Raw genomic sequence first — 11669 nt, 5'->3', positions numbered from 1 at the left:
CATCATATTTTACATAATGTTGATGAAAGTAAGCTTCATGAGTATGTATAAGTATCAATGAAGGAAGAAATAGAAACATTGTCAAAACTATGCAGGTTTCATTTTTGGTTTTGATTTGAATTCCTTCGGCTGTGTTTGATTATGCCGATTAAGGAAGGGTCAAATGCAAAGCTTTTTCTGTGTAAAGTTTCAACGTAAATAAAGGCAACACTAAAGGAACACATGTTACATGTATATCTTGTTTCCGGACAGGTTAACATGTTGGTTGAAACGCAGCCACGATGTCCAAATAGTTTGATCCAGAAAATTGAAGCTTCTTTTCAACACCTGACGTCAAAATATCATGGGCTTTTCCAAATGACATGAATGACACCGCTAGGTTATTACATTTTGTTTTGAGGATGTGAGTTCGAAAAAAATATTCAAAGTCCCAGTAAAAAACATTTTGCTGAACGTTCCAAGGCGGTCCCCCGACAATCATTTACAGTATATAAATTATGTTGTGCAATATTTGTGTATACGTGTGTTGTTTCTATTTTGGTGTTGACCCTATGTTATTGTGTTTGTTAAAACTTTAAGATACTGGACTTGTTTCTGTATTTTTTATTACAGTATTAAAACACATTGATGAAAAAATGTTGATTATGCACCTTATTCTTTTCAAATGCATTTGATATGAGGGGATAAATCAAAGATACCACGGCATTGTTTCCAAGTTTAAAGTATTAGTTTAGATTCAGATAAAGTATTATTTATTCATCAAAGATTGTTAAACAAGTTGTAACAACAGTATATGTATCACTTTCGTTGGAACGATGCGCACGGTTATCACACCTAACATATGATACTTAGTTGTTGCGGTAGAAACATATGAGCGGCTGCTGGATCTCACATATATGGTTTGGTTGGTGCCATTAATAGATCATGATCGGTTGCTACACCTTACACATAATGATTGGTTACTGCAATTGATAGATTATGATCATTTGCTTCACCGTACGTTTTATTATAATGCTTGGTTATTGATAAAACATGATCGATTGCTGCACATTACAGATACTGCTAAGTTGTTGCGATTAGTATTGCGATCGGTAACTACACCTTACATATTATGTAAGGTTGTTGCGATAGATAGTTAATGGACAGTTGCTACACCTTACATGTAATGCTTGGTTGATACGATTGATTGATAATTGATAAATAATGGACGGTTGCTGCATCTTACATATAGTGTTGGGTTGCTACGATTGATATAAACAATTTCCCATTTGCTGTAGCTCAAAAGCCGTTCAAGAAAGCTAAATGAAACTTGGCTCTTTTTATGCGGAGCTCACACATTTCACGACTCCCTTTCAGATAACGCAGCGCATCGAGACGAAAAGTGAAAATCTCGGATAACTATCCTCAATGATCTGGAATGTCTGAACATTGTCTTTAAAATAATATCTATGATGTCTAAATGACGTCATTTAAGTTCGGAACAGAGTCCGACAAATCGGCAATGGTCCGGTGCTATCGGTCAAGCACTCACGACAGTTGTGGGTGTGTCTAGTAACATTCGGGATACTCGAAAATTGTAGCAATGCCCTTAAATAGTCTGTGCGGTGTATGATCCCTGTAGAACGGACATGATCTGGAGAAATATTTTATTTTCGAATCCACCGTCGCACGATTCTTTTATAGGACGGGACTATCGTGTCAAACGGATTTCTTCCGTCAGTGTCAGTTCCCTCTCTTGTTATTGTCTGATCTATGTCAAAATACATGCGGGAGAATAAGGACGCGCGGGACAGATTTTGTCGTTTTTGTATTATGCGGAATGTAAACATTGAATCAGAAACAGGATAATCGGGATGAATCGGCATAAAACGGCTAAATAGGGACGCTTCCTGAATACTATCTGATTATTGCCGTATTTCAATTTTTTGCTGCCATGAACCACAGAATCTGTAACAAATTTTAATCGGGATGGGTCCTATCAAAAACGGCAGTACACATTGTAAATGGATATTGAGAAGTGAAATATATCCCAGCCAGAATATCAGTTTAAGGGGCTCTTACATCTGTTTAGTTTTGTAATGGAAAAATAATCTGTAACAATGTCCATATTTCTTGTTTTCTTTTTTGACCTAAAATACGCAGAAATAAAAGGTTTGTAGGTATTCAAAACAAGAAATTTTATAAGGATACTATGCTTGACGTTTTTTTTAATAGTAAACCATTAACTAATCTAGGTAGAAGGGCTTTTCACATGTTTGGTTTTCATTTTTACAGAAATTTGATAAAAACTAGGAATACATTGTGAGTTTCTTGTATCAAAATTGACCTATTTCCTTAGACATTTTTTTTATTCATTATGTTTGATCGGACCCATGAAGTATATGCGCAAATCGTGATAGAGAGCTTTATTTTTATTTATGTCATTTAGACATTTATCTTCCTTCACTATAGACAATATTATTGTACAACTAAAGCGGCATATAAATCCATATGACCATAAAGACATACTCCAGTTGATATACTAAATCATAGAAACATGTACAAAAGAATTTCATTTATTAAGAATATTTAACATATATCAGCATTTAACAAAGAGCCTAATGATTTTTAAGGAGATTTAGTAGTTACTTAGGGTAGCAAGATCAATAATTGACTGGCAAAGAATAGACCAATTCGGTTCAATGTGACCTCCATCATCGTCAGCAATCCATGAAGCATGAGCAAACCGTTTAAACAACTTCATAAGAACTTTTCCCATCAGGCTAGGTTCAACATGTTCAACAAGAAGAATAATCATAGGGCTGTTCTGATCGTATGATTCCTGAACCTCTCTTTTGCACCACTGTTTGGAACAAAATGAATTAGACACCACAATTATTGTAACGGCAGAGTCCTCGATACACCTTATTATTTCTTCCCCAATTTGGAATCCGGGTCTAAAACTGAGATCGCCTGAGCAAACCAACTCACCACTATATTGGGTCAATTTCCGAAGACCTTCTATTATCCTAGGTCGTATTTTGCCTTCAACCAAGTCGGCGTCTTCTGAACAAAAAGACAAGAAAACGAGATTCTTTTTTCGGAATTGACCCAATTTAATGCTGTCAAATAATCTTTGTCTTTCCAACTGTCTCCGACTTTTTCTTTTAACGAGAAGAAACGCGACAACAAACACAACCACAAAAACAGCAAGTAATGAAACAACTACAGCGACGATGACCTTCATTTTTTGTATCTTGCAATAGTTTACCACAGTCGCGTAGTCCTTGTCTTCAAGAAAGGCTATTTCTTTCCCATTTAGGAGACAGGCATAAAAATAACCATCGATTAATGTTCCATTTCGTTTTCTGATCCATTCAATCGATTCCCTATGTTCGTCTTCACATGAGCACACAAATGGGTTACGAGATAAATCAAGGTGACGCATAGGTCCGTTTGCTCCAGCCATGACCTCAAACTTACGCATTAAAACTGCGCTTAATGACTCCATCATGTTGTTACTTAAATTAAGTGTATGCAAACTCTGAAGATGATCTACATTCAATTCAAAGTCCACCAATCTGTTGTCTGACAAGTCCAGTTTTACTAGTTTGCTTTTATTTTGTAGCGTAAGCAATGGCAACTTGTCAATGTTGTTTCCAGCTAAGCCAAGAAAACGAAGTTCATTGTTGTTCATTAAAAAAGTTTCAAAGTCGTGGCTATGTAACGTCTGCATTTTTCCAAGGTTGTTTTTCGAGAGGTTAATATGTTTTAAGTTCGCTGATGGTGAAAATAATTTTGGTGATAAATATTCTATCTGGTTCCCCGATACATCAATCCAGCTTAAACCTTTTTTCATCATATTACTTATAGCAGAGACAGAAATGTTAATGAACTCTAACCGATTGTTAGCTAAAGACACCTTTCGAAGCCTCAATGGACAGTCTTTAAAATGAAGTTCCGATGTCTCTCTGATAGAAGCAAACATTACCATGGAATCCATGTATATCTCTTCTATATTATTATAGAAGCTCATCGCCTGACAAAAGAGGTCTATGTCTTTAAGCATAAAATCAAACAAATTTGGGAGTAATGAATGGCTGATGTCCAAGATTTTAAAACTTTCACACGTAGGTACTACATTATTGTAAAAGGTTTTGAAATGATTATAACGTAAAATAAATTCTTCAAACGAGCGGCACAACCCAGCATGGAAAAATGAAGCAAAATCAAGTTTACCAATGTTAACATGGGATAAATCGATATACTTTATATTTCTTTTCCCACTTCCGCTCAAGCTCCTAAAGAAATCAAGTCCAAGTTCTAAAGTTTCTGGGTAAGATTTTTGTATGTATGACAATGTTACCCTTTCAAGATAGACTAAGTCCGAGTTTCTTAAACTTGGTAATAGTTCAATCAGGAGCAGGCGTTTTTGTCCAGAGAAATCCAACTCCTTCAGAGAATCTAATCCTTGGAATACATCGTTCCCCATATAAAGTAAATTCTCATTATGAAAACCTAGTTTTGTGAGATTTTCTAAACCCTTAAAAACGCGGTTCAATAGATTTTGTTGACCGGCGCATGTTATGTCCAGTGATTGTAATTGTGTCCATAGCGTATTCTTCATGAAAACTTCCATAAACAGCCGATCCGCATCTAGATTAGTCAGATGGACCTCCGTCACGCCTATGTGCAAGGAAACGTTCGAAATAGGAATATCCTCACACAATATCACACGTTCTTGGCATTCACATTGTTTTGGGCAATACTTGGCTGATGTTGTCGAAAATATCAATCCAAATAATGTTAACAAAGTTAACTGTAGTACAATCATGTTCATTTACATTGTCTGGTCGTTTATGAGTAGTACTTTATTACTTCAACGTTATTAGTTGTTAGTTACGATCGAACAAACTGAATTCAAGTTTTCGTTATACTTAAAACACAGCTAACATGTGAAATAGTTACACCTTTATCAATATAGTTATGATCAAATATCTCATAAAACCATTTTCTATAAATGCACAACATTAAGGATCTCCTTGAGAATAAATAGTGCCAGTTAAAATCATTTCCTTACATTGTTACATTTCATAGTGTTTTTTAAGTATCTTTTAGTGTTTTAAGTAGCTCTTAAAAGCCCTATGTGGATTAAAGCAGGGCCGTTATGGTTACATTTAGCGTTTTAAATAATACATATGTTTGTGACTCTGTTTCAATTAGTTCAGTTAAATGCCTATGAAGCATTTTCTTGCAAAATTGAAGTACTTCAGATATATGAGGTTACAAAAAGTTTTCAGATATAAGTATTTATCCATACCAAACTCTTTTTTGTGGAACACCTCATTACTGTTCGTAAATCAATTGTGAACTTAAAGCAAGTAACATAATTTATTTTGAGCTGAAGCTTGTCTTTTATCCTACAACAGGAACAATAAGAAGTACGCAACTGTACTTCCTTTTGAGGCAAATGTGAGAGCATTCGATTATAAGAAATATTGATAGCTTTTTTGTATTCTTGACAATACATTCACGACAAGGAAATAATTTATCATTCAACGAGTTTGACTGTTTTAGAACACCGCCTTAAACGATATATTCACAATATTGGTCACTACAATGGGTAAACTCGTAAACTCGCTTGATAACTCACGGATGGGTCTGGAACCCACTAATTTGAAGAAGGCGAAATACCACTTAGAAGGTGTTGTAGGAGATACATACACCTACCACTTGTTATAGGTCAACAAAACGGGAAAAGCACTGTGAATCGTTTAAACTACTGTAAGTGATTACAATGATATAAAAAAGTTGACATAAAACAGTTTTCCGGCTGGGTCACTAGAACACCATACACGCAATATAGGTCATCATACGCTATCTGAACCCCGGTCTAAAATTTGAGGTCACCAGAAGAAACCAACTCACTGCAATATTTCATCAAATCGCGAAGACCTGTACTATTGCATTCACCGAAAAATTTGATCAGCAACCAAGATATTTTATTTTTAAAATTAACTCATTTGAATGTTGTCAAACAAATGATGTATTGCATGTTTGGTCGTGCGAGAAACACACGGCCACAAACACAGCCCTGACAAACGATAAGTTAAGATAATCTACAGCGGCAATTGTCTTCATCTTTTGTACTTAACACAACTGTATAGTTTTCGTCTTCCAGAAAAGCTATCTATCTACCACCCATTTAGGTGACATTAACATTTTTGATAGATCATTATTTGATGCTCTTGATTGCTTGCTGATCCAGTCCAGATTTGATCCTAAGAAGAGTACACAAATGGGTTACCTTATATATCCAGATAACGCATAGATACGTACAACTGTAACGTACATATTGCTTGGTTATTGCGATTGATATATCATGATCGGTAGCTGCATCTCGGATACAGTGGTTGGTTATTACGATTGGAGGAGGATCAGATACGGTTGCTACACCATACATATAATGTTTGGTTTGTAACGATTTATATTATATTATCGGCTGTTTCATCTTACATATATAGCCTATGTTGTTGAGATCAATATATCATTATCGGCTGCTGCACCTCACATATAATGCTTTGTTGTTGCTATTCAAAGATCATTATCGGCTGCTTCACCTTACATATAATTCTTTGTTGCAGCATTTGAAATATCATTATCGGCTGCTTTGTTGTTGCGATTGATATATTATTATCGGCTGCTTCACCTCAAATATAATGCATTGGTGTGGCGATTGATAGATCATTATCGGCTGCTTCACCTTAGATATAATGATTTGTTTTTGCGAGTGATAGACAGGTTTCGGCTGCTTCACCATACATTTAATGTTTTGTTGTTGCGATTGAAAGTTGTTTCGAGTGATATATCATTATCGGCTGCTACACCTCACATGTTATGTTTTGTTATTGCGATTGAAATTTGTTGCGAATAGTAGGTCATTATCGGCTTCTTTACCTCAAATATAATGTTTTGTTGTTGCGATTGATTGTTTTTGCGAATGATAGATCATTATCGGCTTCTTTACCTCAAGTCGACATAACGAGTTTCGACATATAAACAACATGGAGTTAACCAAGCATAGAATTCACAAATTATTAGTTGTTATAATGGCATCATAGCTAACTTTTTCATTTTTGGTAGCTATTAATAGAAAGAACTGATGAAGACTAGGGCAGACATAATAATTAGATGATTTATACACTTTTCTTATATCTCTAAACACTTTGACATTTGATAACAAAATGATACTCGTCCTCAACAATATGATTACAATATAAACAAAATCTATGGTCCCTATCAATTCTGATATGCCTGCCTGTTTCAATAGCAAGGCGATGCGATGAACATTTAAATTTGCTTAACATTTTCGAAATTTATCAACTGTATTACAGTTCTCATATAATTCTGCTTAATTCTGCTTTTAAACCCGATTTAAAATATATGAAAAAATTATGTTCATATCTTCAGAACAAGCTTGACTCCATAATTGTAGATGTTGATCTTTTAATCTCGTTGCATATTCTGTAAGAAAAGAACTTTCATTTACTACATGCGGTGACTCCCAAATGTATCCAAAACCATTCCTAAGCAGATTCATACGCAATACACAAACCAATTTTCATGACCTTGACTATCATACAATTTTAACACAGCTTTGAAGTTTCAAAAATTTAACCAATATTTAAGACAACGTTTCGAAGCATATGACTTAGATCAGCATCATTACAAGCTTTAAAAGATATTCTTACAGGTATATAATTGGACATTTTCTATAAAATTCATTGAAATCTTTCCCCAAATTTCAGCACCATATAACATTATAGGTGATATTTTCACACATTTAAAAAAAACACTGACGACGTAACAAAAGGTTATGACGGCTAAAATTGGCCATAAAAGACGTACAATACATTAATGATCTTATTGTAGGGTGAAACAGAAGCTGCAGCCCAAACACTAAAGGTTTGTTTTAAGATTTGTTGTAAAATAATATGTGCAGTACTTGAACTTTGCAATAAGACGCTTTATAGACAATAAGCTAAAGAAATAAAAACGGAAGCATAAACAGATGTATAATTTAAAAACCCGTAATCGGTCCTGATAAAATCCACTTAAAGCTATTAAGACATTTTTTGAACTTATGAGAGGTACTTCGAAAACACTACAAAACGTAATACTGTCAGGAAATGAATTTTTATGACGGTACTGAAAATTAAAAGTGGAAGTTTCTTTCTCAAGATGTTCCATTTATACGCGTATTTATAAAAAAAACTACTTGTGATATATTCGATCACAGCAGTCTAGATAAAGGCATACTCGTATAAAGATGGAAGAACAGCACAAAACTCCACAAACAGCACAGTGCATACATACTATATACAAAAAACTAGGTATGTTTATCAAGAATTGTTAGGTACCGCCATGGAACGGTCAGTAAAATTTACTGGGGGATTAAACCAGTTTGTGTGCACAACCTCACTCTTATCCAAGTAATAACGAAATGGTCGGAAGTCAAATTTCTAAGTGTTTCTTTCACATTTGATTTCCTAGTTTTTGCAATCTCGTTTAAAATAGGACCGCTTTAATTTTCTATTCATATATTAAAACCTAGGTGTGTTTATTAAGGATTGTTAAGTACCGCATTGGAACGGGCAGTCAAATGTTTTTTTACCGGGGGTTTACACCAGTTTAAGTCCACAAACCTCACTTTTATCCCAACAATCCTAAATAAAGAAAAATACGCAAAAGGTAAATCTTCTCAAAGTATGCATTAACTTGAGGAAACTTAACAATAAAACAAATAATAATAAATTTAAAGGTAAACCCCAAGTACTTCTATGTTAGAGATCCCAACTCTATCTGCAGACGGAGGAATACAATTCAGAGCACCTAATGTAAAACCTTTTCAAAGATACGATTCAGTCATTGTTTGAAACAAACATAACACACAGTCTGCCTTATAAAATTAAAGGTTTAAAACTGTGTGATAATAGAGTTTCATAATAAAAAACATCATTGTACTAAAATTGGGAACAAATAATGAAAACATTATTAAAAATAAAAGCGACACAGAGTCAGCCAAAAAGGTTTTTAAGATAACATGAATTAGCAAAATCTTCATATAATCAAAGGACTGAAAGCTTAGTTATGTAAGGATGCTATATTCATCCCTATATTTCAGGAATTCATCTTCAGAAACAAGAAGGCAAGTACTCTTCAAAATATTGCCTTTATATCCACATATTTTGGCAGGCCCGGCGTTGCTGACCACATTTTGGCGCCGTTTTTGCTCGGGACGAGCAATGCACATATCGTACGTTTTTAATATTAGCGTATTGTTGCATTACAATTGGCGAAATATGTATATTAATAAATGGATGCTAAGCATCTTCAACAGAACGTCAATAGGCACTCTTTATATAAGTCCCCGACAAGAGAGATGCTCCAACGAGTTTCTTGTATTTGGTAAGATGAAGACAAAGCGTGCAAATCTTGCACAGATACGTATCAAATACATCGTGTCAACATCAAACATGTAGATCCTTTCAGGAAAAGACCTTCTTTATACCGATGCTCTTTCTCTTTGCGATTGTATTCAGTTGTATGATATATGCATTCATTCACCATGAAAAAATAGTATGCAAATTCCCATTGTTTTGTTCGGTAAGCAGTTATCTTGATGCATATATATATCATTCCGATGCAAAATATTATTCTTAATTGATGTCAGGCATTTATACGAAATTAATTTCATGAATACAACGCTGTGTTGCCATTAACTTGATTATAATTAACGCTTTTATGTCACAATGCTTGTCAGTTTATCACTTGTTACTGATTCCGTTAGTGTAAGGTGTATAAAACGATACAATGTTTCGCATTAATTTGTCTTATGAGCTGTCAGTCAATTACGAGTTCTTCTAGTGCTAATTATCTCCACCGATGTATGCGGTGGAAAGATCTAGATTCAGGGTTTCCATCTATCCGTTCGTACCTCCGTCCGTTCGGAGAGTGATTATGTAACAAGTTATTATATTAAGTAGTGTACCAGATGTTATGCATGTACAAGATTCCCCTTTAGTGATTTTGTGGTAACTTTTTCCGCCCTGAGCTTTGTAACCAAGAAACGCAGATATTCATCTTTATCAATCCAGGAACACCAATAATTCGTCTATATCAATCCGGGAACGCCAATATTTCGTCTATTTCAATCCAGGACCGCCAAATATTCGTTCATATCAATCAGGGACCGCCAGAGATTCGTCCATATTAATCCAGGAATGCCAAAGATTCCTCTATACCAATCCAGGATCGCCAAAAAATTCGTCTATAACACCCCAGGACCGCCAAAGATTCGTCCATATCAATCCAGGACCGCCAAAGATTCGTCCATATCAATCCAGGAACGCCACAGATTCGTCCATATGAAACCAGGATCTCCAAAAATTCGTCCATATCAATCCAGGACCGCCAAAGACTGGTCGATATCAATCCAAGAAATGCCAATAATTCGTCAATATCAATCCAAGAACGTCAATAATTCGTCTATATCAATTCGGCAACGCCAATGATTCGTCCATATTACTCCAGGAACGCCAAAGGTTCGTCCATATAAATCCAGGAATGCCAAAAAATAGTCTAGTTGATTAGTAAAGTTATTGAAGTCGTCCTCACGAATTCATCGTTATGAAACTAAAAGTAATGACACGTATAAATGGAGTGTGCTTAGCTATTGAGAAGTAATGAATGCACCTACGTCGAAATAGTTACACAAATTTGATTGAATTACAATTGATAGAAAACTTTCCTCTGTCCATCCAGAGTCATTTATGTTAATAGTAAATGTCGTGTGTATAACCATCGGGTAGTGATGTACCCATAATCTTCGCTTGAAACGGGGCGGTAGTGCAAGAGTTGTTGTTCATTGATTATAAAAAAGCTTACATTTGTCTGTATGAAGATATTGCTAGTAACTAATGACCATTATATCATGACATTTTAAAGAGGTGCACATATCAATAGTGCAATGATGCCATTTTAGATTTTCCTAGTTTGGATCCGTAGCAGAGTTGCTGCCCTTAAATTACTCGTAGACCATAGCAGTACGAAGTAAATATAAAAGCATGTACTTAACATCGCAATTGTTTTAAATCTGAAATATATCTATTACGGGGAACCTTCTTTAGAGTTTAGGAAGGTCGGTTATAAAACATGTGTCTTCTCAATTTAGTTTCATATCCTCACCATTCGTTTTGGATTATTTCTTTAAACATGTACGCCAAATAACTCAACATAACTACATACTTTATTAGTATATATATATATATATATATACGTGTATAGCAATTAACCTTTATAAGCATTACATAACCATAAGTACTCAAACTCTACAAACTAGTGGTCACTGTTCTATAAATCGTATACCAAATGACAGATTTCAACAACTAAGCAAATTAAACAGACATTGTTAAATGCTATATGTTAATAGTATCATAGTTGTATCTTAGTCAGGTCATAGGTCTTGGTACATAAGGTTTATTTGTAATATTTTAAGTAGCAATATGTTGAACCGCATTAAAAGCAATTATAAACACATTGAAATATTATTTACAAACACAATGATTTGTGGAAAGAAGCATGTTAATTGGTTTAGTTGTCAGCAAGCCGGACTAGTGGTCTTTCTCCGG

This window comes from Mya arenaria, chromosome 7 (genome assembly GCF_026914265.1).
Source record: "Mya arenaria isolate MELC-2E11 chromosome 7, ASM2691426v1".
NCBI classification, from domain to species: Eukaryota; Metazoa; Mollusca; class Bivalvia; order Myida; family Myidae; genus Mya; species Mya arenaria.
This window is presented reverse-complemented; position numbering follows the sequence as displayed.